The following is a 13606-nucleotide window of genomic DNA, read 5'->3' as shown; positions in this document are numbered from 1 at the left end:
AAATGCATCATAAAAGTAAGTCTGTAAACTAAATTATTGGGATTGGTGGAACTGTTATATGCAAAACTTGCACTTTAAAACCTTAATCAAATTCTTAATCCACTACTAAAATTGATAGAAAATAGGATATGCGAAAAACATACTTTAAGAATACCAGTAACTAGATTGTTTAATGGGGAAGTATAGTTCAAACATGACTAATTACTCAAATCTGTGTGAATTTTTATATAGTAAGTGAGACACTGGATGCTATTTCTGTAGTTTGAAGTTATGTTTTCCCTTCTCATTAAATTAGGGAACAACCGCAGATGATATTGTTGGTTGCCACAGAGCAGTGGACCTCTAAGTGAATTGCTCTCTCTTTTGTGGGATTTTTTTCCTTAAATTTAATTTGTTTGGTTTTGTATATTCGTGTGTGAGTCAGTTGATAAAAAAAAAAAAAAAGTTACAATTAATTTTATTTTATTGCTAGTCTACAGAATTGACTGTGATGTGGGGAACCATACTGCAGGTTTGTGACCAGAACTGTTAAACTACTATTAGGCCAACTTGATGAAATAAAGTCCTCTTTAAAGCTATTACACAAGACACAATGAGGTTCTACTTCTAGAAAGATGACATGTAGCAGGCTTCAGCACGTCAACAAAAGAAGCCATGAAAATACTATTGTCATATAACACATTTAAGAATGTTGAAGTACTATTGTCATGTCAGTCTGCAAATGAGTTTAACAATACTTCTGCAGCGATAGTTTACATTCCACTCTTTGTTGACTGAGCAGGTGCAGCTTAAAGAGTTTAGGAAACCACATAGAAACTTTCAATATAATCACAATAGCCATTGAAACTAATTCAAAATGCAAATTGAAGCAAGAAAAACCAGCTTTAAGAAACACACAGAACTGGAAAGGTGACAACACAGATGAGCCACAGTGGTATTTTCTTAGATGTGTCGAAATCTCAGATGCTGGAAGAGGCTAACTATCTATCCATCCATCCATCCTCTTCCGCTTATCCGAGGTCGGGTCGCGGGGGCAGCAGCTTGAGCAGAGATGCCCAGACTTCCGTCTCCCCGGCCACTTCTTCTAGCTCTTCCGGGGGAATCCCAAGGCGTTCCCAGGCCAGCCGGGAGACATAGTCCCTCCAGCGTGTCCTGGGTCTTCCCAGGGGCCTCCTCCCGGTTGGACGTACCCGGAACACCTCACCAGGGAGGCGTCCAGGAGGCATCCTGATCAGATGCCCGAGCCACCTCATCTGACTCCTCTCAATGCGGAGGAGCAGCGGCTCTACTCTGAGCCCCTCCCGGATGATTGAGCTTCTCACCCTATCTTTAAGGGAGAGCCTAGACACCCTGCGGAGAAAACTCATTTCAGCCGCTTGTATTTGCGATCTCGTTCTTTCGGTCACTACCCATAGCTCATGACCATAGGTGAGGGTAGGAACATAGATCGACTAGTAAATTGAGAGCTTTGCCTTATGGCTCAGCTCCTTTTTCACCACGACAGACCGATGCAGACCCCGCATCACTGCGGACGCCGCACCGATCCGCCTGTCAATCTCACGCTCCATTCTTCCCTCACTCGTGAACAAGACCCCGAGATACTTGAACTCCTCCACTTGGGGCAGGATCTCGCTCCCAACCCTGAGAGGGCACTCCACCCTTTTCCGGCTGAGGACCATGGTCTCGGATTTGGAGGTGCTGGTTCCCATCCCAGCCGCTTCACACTCAGCTGCGAACCGATCCAGAGAGAGCTGAAGATCACGGCCTGATGAAGCAAACAGGACAACATCATCTGCAAAAAGCAGTGACCCAATCCTGAGTCCACCAAGCCAGACCCCCTCAATACCCTGGCTGTGCCTAGAAATTCTGTCCATAAAAGTTATGAACAGAATCGGTGACAAAGGGCAGCCCTGGCGGAGTCCAACTCTCACTGGAAACGGGTTCGACTTACTGCCAGCAATGCGGACCAGGCTCTGACACCGATCGGGACCGAACAGCTCTTATCAGGGGGTCCGGTACCCCATACTCTCGGAGCACCCCCCACAGGATTCCCTGAGAGACACGGTCGAACGCCTTTTCCAAGTCCACAAAACACATGTAGACTGGTTGGGCGAACTCCCATGCACCCTCCAGGACCCTGCTAAGGGTGTAGAGCTGGTCTACTGTTCCGCGACCAGGACGAAAACCACACTGTTGCTCCTGAATCCGAGGTTCGACTATCCGACGGACCCTCCCCTCCAGAACCCCGAATAGACTTTTCCAGGGAGGCTGAGGAGTGTGATCCCTCTGTAGTTGGAACACACCCTCCGGTCCCCCTTCTTAAAGAGGGGGACCACCACCCCAGTCTGCCAATCCAGAGGCACTGTCCCTGATGTCCATGCGATGTTGCAGAGACGTGTCAACCAAGACAGCCCTACAACATCCAGAGCCTATGAGGAACTCCGGGCGTATCTCATCCACCCCTGGGGCCCTGCCACCAAGGAGTTTTTTGACCACCTCGGTGACCTCAGTCCCAGAGATGGGGGAGCCCATCTCCGAGTCCCCAGGCTTCCTCATTGGAAGGCATGTTAGTGGGATTGAGGAGGTCTTCGAAGTACTCCCCCCACCAACCCACAACGTCCCGAGTCGAGGTCAGCAGCGCACCATCCCAACCATACACAGTGTTGACACTGCACTGCTTCCCCCTCCTGAGACGCCGGATGGTGGCCCAGAATCTCCTCGAAGCCGTCCGAAAGTCATTCTCCATGGCCTCCCCAAACTCCTCCCATGCCCGAGTTTTTGCCTTAGCAACCACCGAAGCCGCATTCCGCTTGGCCTGCCGGTACCTATCAGCTGCCTCCAGAGTCCCACAGGACAAAAGGGACCGGTAGGACTCCTTCTTCAGCTTGACGGCATCCTTAACCACTGATGTCCACCAATGGGTTCGGGGATTGCCGCCACGACAGGCACCGACTACCTTACGGTCACAGCTCCGGTCAGCCGCCTCAACAATAGAGGCACGGAACATGGCCCATTCGGACTCAATGTCCCCCACCTCCCTCGGGACATGGTCGAAGTTCTGCCGGAGGTGGGAGTTGAAGCTACTTCTGACAGGGGGCTCTGCCAGACGTTCCCAGCAGACCCTCACAACATGTTTGGGCCTACCAGGCCTGACCGGCATCCTCCCCCACCATCGGAGCCAACTCACCACCAGGTGGTGATCAGTTGACAGCTCCGCCCCTCTCTTCACCCGAGTGTCCAAGACATGTGGCCGCAAGTCCGACGACACGACCACAAAATTGATCATCGAACTGAGGCCTAGGGTGTCCTGATGCCAAGTGCACATATGAGCACCCCTATGCTTGAACATGGTGTTCGTTATGGACAATCCGTGGAGCCAGGCCTGGAAGTGGGGCTCGATGGCGAGCGCCTGGTGGCCGGGCTTGAACCCATGGGGCTCGGCCGGGCACAGCCCGAAGAGGCAACGTGGGTCCCCCTTCCCATGGGCTCACCACTTATGGGAGGGGTCAAGGAGGTCGGGTGCAGTGTGAGTTGGGTAGTGGCCAAAGGCGGGGACCTTGGCGGTCCGATCCTCGGCTACAGAAGCTGGCTCTTGGGACGTGGAATGTCACCTCTCTGAAGGGGAAGGAGCCTGAGCTAGTGCGCAAGGTCGAGAGGTTCCGGCTAGATATAGTCGGGCTCACCTCGACGCACAGCTTGGACTCTGGAACCAATCTCCTTGAGAGGGGCTGGACTCTCTACCACTCTGGAGTTGCCCCCGGTGAGAGGCGCCGAGCGGGTGTGGGCATACTTATTGCCCCCCGACTTGGAGCCTGTACATTGGGGTTTACCCCGGTGGACGAGAGGGTAGCCTCCCTCCACCTGCGGGTGGGGGGACGGTTCCTAACTGTTGTTTGTGCGTATGCACCGAACAGCAGTTCGGAGTACCCACCCTTTTTGGAGTCCCTGGAGGGGGTGCTGGAGGGCATACCTTCTGGGGACTCCCTCGTTCTGCTGGGAGACTTCAACGCTCATGTGGGCAATCTATGCTGCACTATAAACTGTGTTTCTTAAGTAAAAAAAGGTGTATACTGAAAACTTCTTTTTGAGGAGGAGTATGCTTGCTTTTAGAAACAATAAGGCATAGAAAAAAAAAAAGTTTACTATGCAGACAAGAATGAACAATAAAATGGCTTATAGTGTAAAAGCCAAGTAATGTTTTAATGTTTAAACAAAAGCAAACCTAGAAAGGTGTGAAATCTATCACATAACTTGGTGTGAAAAAAGTTAACTTTCTATCAAACATAGACCACACAGCGCTTTAACAGTAAATTAAGTGGATTTTGAACCAAATATAAAACCAATAATTTCAGCATCCAAAAATGGAAAAGAGTTGCTGTGAAAAAAAAAAAACCTGCAGCATTTTTTGTGATGGAGCTCAAATGAGTTGAACTCATTAAATCACTATTAAAATTGGTGAGGCCTGATGAACTCCAAACATTACTATTCCCGTTTTCTTTATTTGCTCTTTACCTCATCCATGAGGTTTAGAAAAAAAAACCCGCACACAATTATTGTCCCAGTTCCTAAAGTTTTTAAGCCAAGCAATGTAAATCGCTTAGTAAGCCAGTCCTGGTCACCTCAGTTCCAAAGAAATGCTTTAAGCATTTGATTAAAGGTACTTTATTGGCTCAGACAAAGACAGTAATAATTCTCTGTAAACACTTTTAAATGTACAGCCATATTCATAAATTTTACTATATATGTATGTAGAGAAAAGCCAAGCAAAATGACACCTTTTATTGGCTAACTAAAAAGATTACAATATGCAAGCTTTCGAGGCAACTCAGGCCCCTTCTTCAGGCAAGCTGTACTCATATTGTAATCTTTTTAGTTAGCCAATAAGAGATGTCATTTTGCTTGGCTTTTCTCTACATTCATAATGGCTAACATGGTACAACACCTTAGAACTACTATATACGTATGCAAATGGCAAGCAGCACTTCAGCTAATCATTGTTTGCTTTTCTGAAACAGGCCTCCTCCTCCACAAAGAAAAGGGAGTGTAACAAAAGCTTTATTTGTGGCTTTATTTTTATTTTTTTAATTTACTGCCATCAGGTGGTCCTCTTTACTGGTAGATGAAGATCAAGATAACAGAGCTAGCTCCTTCAGCAGGAAAAAGGCTTGCAGCACCTAGTGTGAATACAATTGCACAAAAATCATAAGATCTACCAATAGCAAGATTTTTTTCGTAGTAAAGAAAATAACCAATTTTTTCATCAAATTTTCAGTTTAAGAAAACAAAGCTGACAGTTATTTTAAACATGTTCCAGGTTCAGCTGTTTCCACGGGCCCTGTAGAAACACTGCTGATTTTACCATATGGACATTACTCATGGTTAAATGTTATTTTTGTACATGCATTTTGAGCTTCTTACAATCAAAGATAACACAGTGCCGCACTTTCTGTAGATCATCGACTAACACTATGTGGTCTGTTTGAAAAAAGGAAAGTATACCTTGTGCCAGAAATGTTTCAACCACAAGACTATACACCATTCAGAATGTGGCTGCATGACACCGCTTGACTGTTAACCAAGATGGTAGCCATCCTCAAGGTCAGTGGTGGGTAAAAGGTGCTGTATGCATCTAATTCAAAGAACTGGCATGTGTGTTTCTTTCATATCTTGGAAAATAAGCTGACAGACAACCTCCTTACTCGAAGAGGTGGCCTGACTATGAAGCGGGTATTACAATGCTAAATCCTAATGTGAAAACAAAAAGGTATAGTATGTGGTGAAATGTATTTCAAAAGTTTGCTAGCCTCATACTGTTCATCAAAAACTTGGCTGTACAGCTGGAGTAAGATCAAATTTCATTACAGAAATGTAAAAAAAAAACAAAACAAAAAAAAAAAAACCTTATTTAATGGCAAAACTGATATTCAAATGTAAAATAATGGTTTTCGGTTTTACATTATCTGATTTAGGTCAAATACTTCCAGAATCTTCCTTTTTATAATTTTAAATGGTTAATGTTCAGTGGGGTTTCTACACCAAGGGCAATTTGAGCAATACCTTACATTTCCCAGGAAAGGATGCTGCTGTGTAAAAATAAAATAAATAGTAAATTCACTTCAGTAATTTAATGCAATTTGTTAACACTCTTACAGTAAACTCATCATGCTGGTCATACTCAAAGTTTTCCAATTTACTACGGTATGCACAATGCAAATTCTTATTTAGAAAAATATTTTTGAAGCATGTGAAATTTTCTTTGTGCTGGGCTCCACTAGCCTGCAGTGTTCTGGATTTTGGAGTAGTTGTCACTCTCGTGATTTAATTGAATTTGATGTTGACATTGAGATCTTTTAATGCTGTCCTTTGACCAACATATGGTTAAAGAGTACAACCACCAATCTTAATTTTTGATTTTTTAATAACAGTATTCCTCAGAAGTTTTGTTATCATTGGTGCTGGCTGCATAGTACACTGTGATAGGCAGTGCCTCTCCATCTCCATTGCTGGAGGTCAATGCTGCAGCTGATGTTCCTTCCATACTATTCCAGTGTTCTTTTTCATACAAATCTCTTGCCTACACATTCATGCCATGTCCTCTGTGCCACACCACTTACTTGCAGACAGAAGCAACAGCATCTGCACTCACTTTCCCAAAAGTCTGTGAGTAAATCCAAGCCAGGATCCTTCCCGGGTTAACAAACAGCCATACACCCAGGCCAATGCATTTAAGCAGATCTTGCATGTTCTGCTCTTTAAGTGCTTGATCAAACACACACGTGCGCACACACAGACCCTCTGCACAGCTTCTGAAGATGGCTTCGCCCACACTGACCTCATTTCTCTCACAGGTCTTTGTTGCCCCTGCCAAAAATGTCAATTATTAGGTTATATCATCACATTTTGAGGCAGTAGTTGCACCAAGAAAAGATTTTTCAATACTTCCCCAGCACAATAAAAGTATCTCCTTTTATAATAGAAAAATTAAATATTCACCTCAACAATCAAAAGCTGGCTTCCTTTGTAATAAATTACAATGGAAAAATAACTTTCTATATTTCTAATTTTCATTTTGTGGCTTTAAAAAAAAACACTTTCAAGAGCATTTTTAGGGGCCACAGCCAATAAAACTGTACATGCTGGTTGCATCTTACTTGGCTGTTACAATGACAGTGTTTCGCAAGTACCAGGTTGTGAGTTGCTATGGTTTATAATGGTAGTGGTTTGTGAACTTACTATATGAAAAAATAGGTCATGACACCAGAAAGGTTAAGAAACACTGCTGTACTGTAATTCTGCTGCAACTATAAAGAGAAAAGTTATTTCTGTATAGTCCTGTATGTTTTTCCTTTACGGACTGCTTCTGCCTTCTGCCACTCAATTGGCAATCCCACGTTGCAAAGTATCAGATTGGGCTCTGCACATACAGCACTATCTACTGCCCAGCAGCTGCATTTTTTAAACTAAATATAGTCTACATAGTTTGCTTTGCTGTAAAACAATTCTTTTATATTATCCATTAACTTCAGAGGTTTCCTGATGAACACTCAAAACTGAGATTTACAGAGTTTAAGGTTAAATAAATAATCACACTGAGGAAGAAGTAGATAAAAGATCATTACAATGCAATATGTAGTATATTCCAATATTTAATTTGTGGAACACATACCGATTCATATAAAAGAGAGGTAGGTGTGGACATTAGATCATCTGGCCCAACAGTTATATTCCTTCTATTTGTTTACTTCTTGTTTTCTTATTCAACTTTCAATTAATAACATAACAAAAATTATAATGCAACCAGCAGCTACCCATCCAACATGGTCTCACTGGTATTTTTATGTGAATGAGAGAAAGTATAGAAAAAAAAAAAAAAAAAAAGGAGGAGGGAGAAGTACTAATGAACTCTGGTTAAAGAACCAAAATGTCCAAGGCTTGAAAATCAACACAGGATTAAATAAATCTTGTGTATTTAAAATCCTGCACAATTTCATTTAATTAAGCTTGACGTTGAATTAATTCAACAAAATATATAGGAATTCATTATTGCCAATTTTTCCCCATTATTTATGGTGTCAGGTCAGAAATTAAAATATAATATTTGTGGATGCTTTTAAAAACAATATGATGTAACCAAGTCACCACCTTTTTTGCTTTAAGTGTCTCATAGCTAAATGTGGAAATTAAAAGTGACAGCAGGATTATTTGATTTCAATAAAAACATAACACATATCCCCAGAGTAGGGAACAGTGTCTTTGCATCTTCTGAATTAAATGGACAAGACTACATTTGTCAGTCCCTTCATCCATTTTCTGTATCTTTTAATTTAATTTAGTGCTGCTGTTGGAATAGAAGCCTATTCTGACTATATTCTACGCAAGTCAGATCCATTCTTTTTTGAGGTGTGCAAGAGTGGAGCCCACCTTTTCTTATGAGAGTGTATCACTTGGATGTGAAAGGAAACCTCGTGTGGTGTCCACACAGGTAATACCGGCAACAATTAGTAAGTAAAAATCAAGACAAGCTACAAACCAAGTGGTTGTCTCTAGATCTGTGGCTTGGATACAAAGATGATAAAATGAGCTCCTCTTCTTAAAATTTTATTTTGAATTGAATTAAGTTAGTGTTCAAAAACTGATCACATTTAAACTACTAGGTCTTGATGCCCAAATCAGAATCAGTGAAGAAATTCAATCTAATGTCTTATAATTTACATTAAATAATCTAGATATAGCATTTACATACCATGCATCCATTTTCATGTAGTGATATGGGATAAAGTGTAAACATGGGTCCTAACATGTTTGTTTTTATTCCCTACGAACGCTCTTCAATTACTCTGTTTCAGAAGCAGGACTCACATTCTAAATACAGTTATCCAAGTTACCAAGTGAAGTATCGCATGATGTGCCTTAGCATTTTCCTCCATGCTGTCCTCCTATATTGCGAGTCAGAGAAAACAACAATTGCAGAGCCTTTGAATAACAGAAATGACATCTAAATACATCTGTGCAATCATCTCTCTTCATGATGCTGACGTGTTACATGATGCAAGGAAATGGCCACATCCTTAAGTGCAAATCTGATTTGTTTAACATCACGTGGTTGATTTGAAATTAAACAGATTTTCAGTGCCACAAGTGTATCCAATAACCCAAATATCAGTTTTTGTAAATGAACTCTTATGCATCAAAAGTATCCTTAATTACCTTCATATTTACTAATTAACGTGCACCTGATGTTATAATGTTAGGATTTTGATTATTTTTGGTTTTTTATATCCCAATTACTGTCTGTATAACATTATTATTCTCAAAGAATGTCTATTTTTGATTCCACTATTAAATATGTGCACTAAAGTTAACTGAAATAATGCCAGTACAAAATTTCAGACAGTGGAAAACGACTGACTGGAATTTTAACACGGGTAAATTCCCAACTAACAACAGATGTCGCTAGAAATGGCACAGTTACCTCACATTAAAAAAAAAAATTAGACAGGCAGAAATGTGTGTGGGATTTGTTAACAGCTAAGCAAAAGACTACAACACACAATATTCTGAGGTTGCTCATAGTTCTTAACTGGTTTTCATTGACATATTCGTGACCTAAATCCATAGAGAACTGCATTATTACAACAACCTATAAAAGATATTTTTCCTGACACTGAGGAGGCTGAAACCAGCATATATTTATAGGTAGTCGTTGACTAACCATTAGACTTACGACTGTTACTGCGTCTCACAGGCAAACAACAGTTTTCACCATGCCAGCTCTGTATGTCGGGACTCATTCTGAGTTTATTAGTATGTTCAGTTACATTTGTCTTACAATTACAGGAAAAAAGGTAATTGATCCCTGACACAAAAATGAAGGTGATCAATCAGTATGACAGAGGAAAAGAAAGCGAATGCAACTGTATATGACTTTAAGTTATCCCATTATAACCAGTCTTCACCGCACACACTGTACTACGCTTTAGCTCCAGTTAACCTCCAAAGGTCTGTGTTGTGACTCACAATATGGCGCTTTGTGTGAACTGCCACAGAGGGGTAATGAAACCACACATTACCTATTAATGTTTATTATTAACAGGCTGAAATGTTAAAACAGAAAACTTGAGTGCTTGAACTCTACCGGTACAATTGCTCCTCTCACAGTTAACACAATGAACACTGGGACAGGCTCACATTGATGATGTAACACAACACAGACTCATGAAGCTGATAAAAAAATCATTTAAAATAAATATGACTTAAGGGACTTATACAGTTTTACACATATACCAGTTTGACTTAGATCCAGATTGACTTACAACCTGTCCATCAGAACCAAACATGATCACCAATCAACAACTACATGCATCATAGAACCAAAGCAAAGCACACACATTATTATCCACTGGGTTGACAAATGCAGCACTTTCCAGTTGTCTATAAAATTGGATGTAAACAAATGTTCTTTATATACAAGGTTTTGATAAAAGTCACCATGACTCAGTGACTTACAATTCAGTCAATATAAAATAGTAAATTGTGTAATTGCCTTAAATAATTCAAAACTTCTCTTTCAGAACATTTTAAACATTAAATTCAAAAAATGTAGAAATACCAATGCTGAAAAATATTCTAGGCCAACAATCTGGCAGCTTAAATTAGATTAATAAAAACTACGTACCTTGCTGTAGCTCACTCACACTCTAAACACAAATGAAATGAATTCTCTGTGCACTCTTCAAATTCTCCAGCCTCCCTACAAAGGTACTCATTAGCCCATTCTGAGAACTGGCCGTCTTGTTACCTAGAGAACAACAACAAACTCATTTAAATAATGACGACAGTAGCAAAAAAAAGGCAAACTTTTAGTTTGAATGAATTAAATACAATCTAAGTTAGAAATATGGAACAAATGTATTAGGGAAAAATAAATCATAAAATTACAATAATCTATGCTTAAAAAGGAAACTGGACAAAGCAAAGGGGATTAGTTTTCAGATATAGAATGAGTGCTTTAAGTGCCTAAACTTAGAAATTGTTTACTATGGAAAAATAGAATATTTAGCATTGAAAATATTAGTGAAAAATAAAAGGCCTAAAAAGACTGATTAAATGAAGTTTCAAACTTTAGCTAAAATGTTACTATTCAACTCTTGGTTATTCATTACCTTTAATCCTTATCATCTTAACTCTTATTAAACATTTTACTTTCTTTACAAAGCACAGGCAAAATGTGTAAGAAATGTATGAAAATAGAAAAATAAACAAGCTTATCCTTAAATATTCATTATTTAAAAATAAGGCTATTCCAAACTTTGAGGAGAAGCAAAAAACTTTTCTTGAAACTGTTTCTTATACAGCAAAATCAAAAAATGCACTTAAACATTCCATTTTGACAAGTATGGTTAACAACAAATGTACCAAATGCTTAAAGTATTACTTCAGAACCTGCATGTTGTTAATTTTTTCCTCCATCCAATTTCTTTTTCCAAAGAGATCTGTATGGTCATTTTAAAAACTCTAGCACAAAATACTTCAACAAATGGGAAGAAGCTTCAAGCTCTTAAATAAACAAGTACAAGCACAACAGCACTATGGTAACACACAGAAGTCAAACAAGTGATATAATCTTTTACTGACAGATTTCAAGTACTGTACTGAGTATCAATCACCTGCTGTACTTGAAAATAGCAACAAAAGGGTAACAAAATTATTTTAACAAAGTCTAACATCAGGCAGTAAATGTGCCTGTTTTTAACAATACAACATGAATATAATGAATGGCACCTATAAAAATCAGTCCTGAATGTATCATCCAAAGTCACCACAGCTCATCACATATACATACAGTATATACTGTAAAACCAGGCTTCAATTCATGCCTTCAGAAAATGTACTGCCAACGTCTGTGCCAATAGCAGAAAAGTGTCTTCACTTTTGATGGTCAAGTGCCAAATATGAAATATAATCCCTGTTACTGATGTTTGTGACATGTCCAGTGTGAAAGCACCAAGTGAGCATTCTCACCAGCTGTTCAATCTCTTCAACTGGGTTCTCTCAATCTAAAGGATAGAAGCTCAAATTTAAAGTCCTCCTGGGTAACAATGCAATTCTGTACCCACAAGCATATTCATTAGGTCACTGTTCATAGCTTTGTTTTTCTTCTTCAGCTAAAGATCTATAGTCAATGGTTTATTTTGACTTTGGAACTGTATTGCTACAGAAAAAGAGTTCACATTAAATATATTGAATGGATAAATATGTGAACAAATCTTTTGTCATGCAGAAAATTATGACAACTTTCAAGGAGATTGAATACTTTTGCATGCCACTCTATTAGTGACGTTAATCACGTTTCCAGAATAATTTTCTATCATGTAAAAACTTCTGCAGCAGTGTCATCATTTGGAATTTTAACAATTCTAAATAATGTTCAAATTAAGCATTAATTCATCATGTAGCCCACCAAGCAAGAAGAATCTTGTGAAATATCCCCATCTCATACAAAGTAAATGTTCAGGGAAATAACTGTTTCATGTATTCAAGTGACAGTAGCCTAGTGTTGATGTGGTAGCTATATAAATATAATATCTATGAAAAACACTCATCCCAAAGATTAATACTTAAATGAACTTAATTTTAACAGACTTAATTGGAATGCTATGTTTGGATTCCTAAAATGTTCCTTCTTGCATAATTAAGAGACATTATCAGTCATAATATTTATAAATTAAACAATGATACTATTTTCATTAATTTATGACTTAGCTGAAGAAAGAGAGTGATTATTTACCTTTACATGTGGAAAAACACATTCTTTTAGTGGGTGGTAAAAATCCCACTAACTGGCATAGCAATACTGACAACTCTTAACTCAACTGGACTGAATTTTAGTTTTAGGTTTGTGAGCTCAATCCACCTATAATATAGGTCCCACAATTTCTAAAATCTGTTTTTGCCAGCATAGGTGTACTGTAAAATTAAGGCAGTATTTGACTTTGTCCTAGAGGACTGTAACTAGACTATTGCTTAAATCTCTTCACTGGTTTCTGTTAAAAGTTTTAAGTCAATTTGAAAATCCTGCTTTTCACATATAAAGACACACATTGGTTTAAGCACCACTTTCCCCCTTACCTAACTTATCAATGCCTTTACTGTAGGGCAGGGGTGGCGAACTCCAGGCCTCGAGAGCCGCAGTGGCTGCAGGTTTTCATTCTTACCATCTTCTTAATTAGTGAGCAGTTTTTGCTGTGGATTACTTCTTTTAAAATTACTCTGACTCAGGCCCCATAGTTGTTTCATTTTCTTTAATTAGCAGCCAGACAATGAGACACAAAACAAGCCACCACATGACCAGCTCCCCTGTGCCCATCACACAATATCTGAAATTAAAGAGAGGTGATGGTCTTGGCAAGGTTGATCTCTCAGGTCACCAAAACATTTTGACGGTGCTCTTAGAAAGAACAGAAAAACAACAGTTTTCGAAATGTGTGCTGTGGCAGAATGAGAGCAGCAACAAGCCACGGAATTAAATAACGGGTTTAATTAACAGCAGGAATTGGTTTCTTATTAAGAAAGTGATTAGAGTGAAATTGGTTGGTGTTTGAAGTCC

General features: G+C 39.8%; 1 protein-coding gene across 1 annotated transcript in view; it reads right to left on the bottom strand.

Moving 5' to 3' along the window:
• Nucleotides 1-13606, bottom strand: part of LOC114666263 (N-acetyllactosaminide beta-1,3-N-acetylglucosaminyltransferase 2-like) — an 88518-nt gene that overhangs the window by 28428 nt on the left and 46484 nt on the right. Inside the window, 1 exon segment of the mRNA XM_028821039.2 lies at nucleotides 10676-10798. The gene's annotated coding sequence lies outside the window, so the exon portion shown is untranslated.

The sequence above is a fragment of the Erpetoichthys calabaricus genome, chromosome 15 (assembly GCF_900747795.2).
Source record: "Erpetoichthys calabaricus chromosome 15, fErpCal1.3, whole genome shotgun sequence".
NCBI classification, from domain to species: Eukaryota; Metazoa; Chordata; class Cladistia; order Polypteriformes; family Polypteridae; genus Erpetoichthys; species Erpetoichthys calabaricus.
This window is presented reverse-complemented; position numbering and strand designations above follow the sequence as displayed.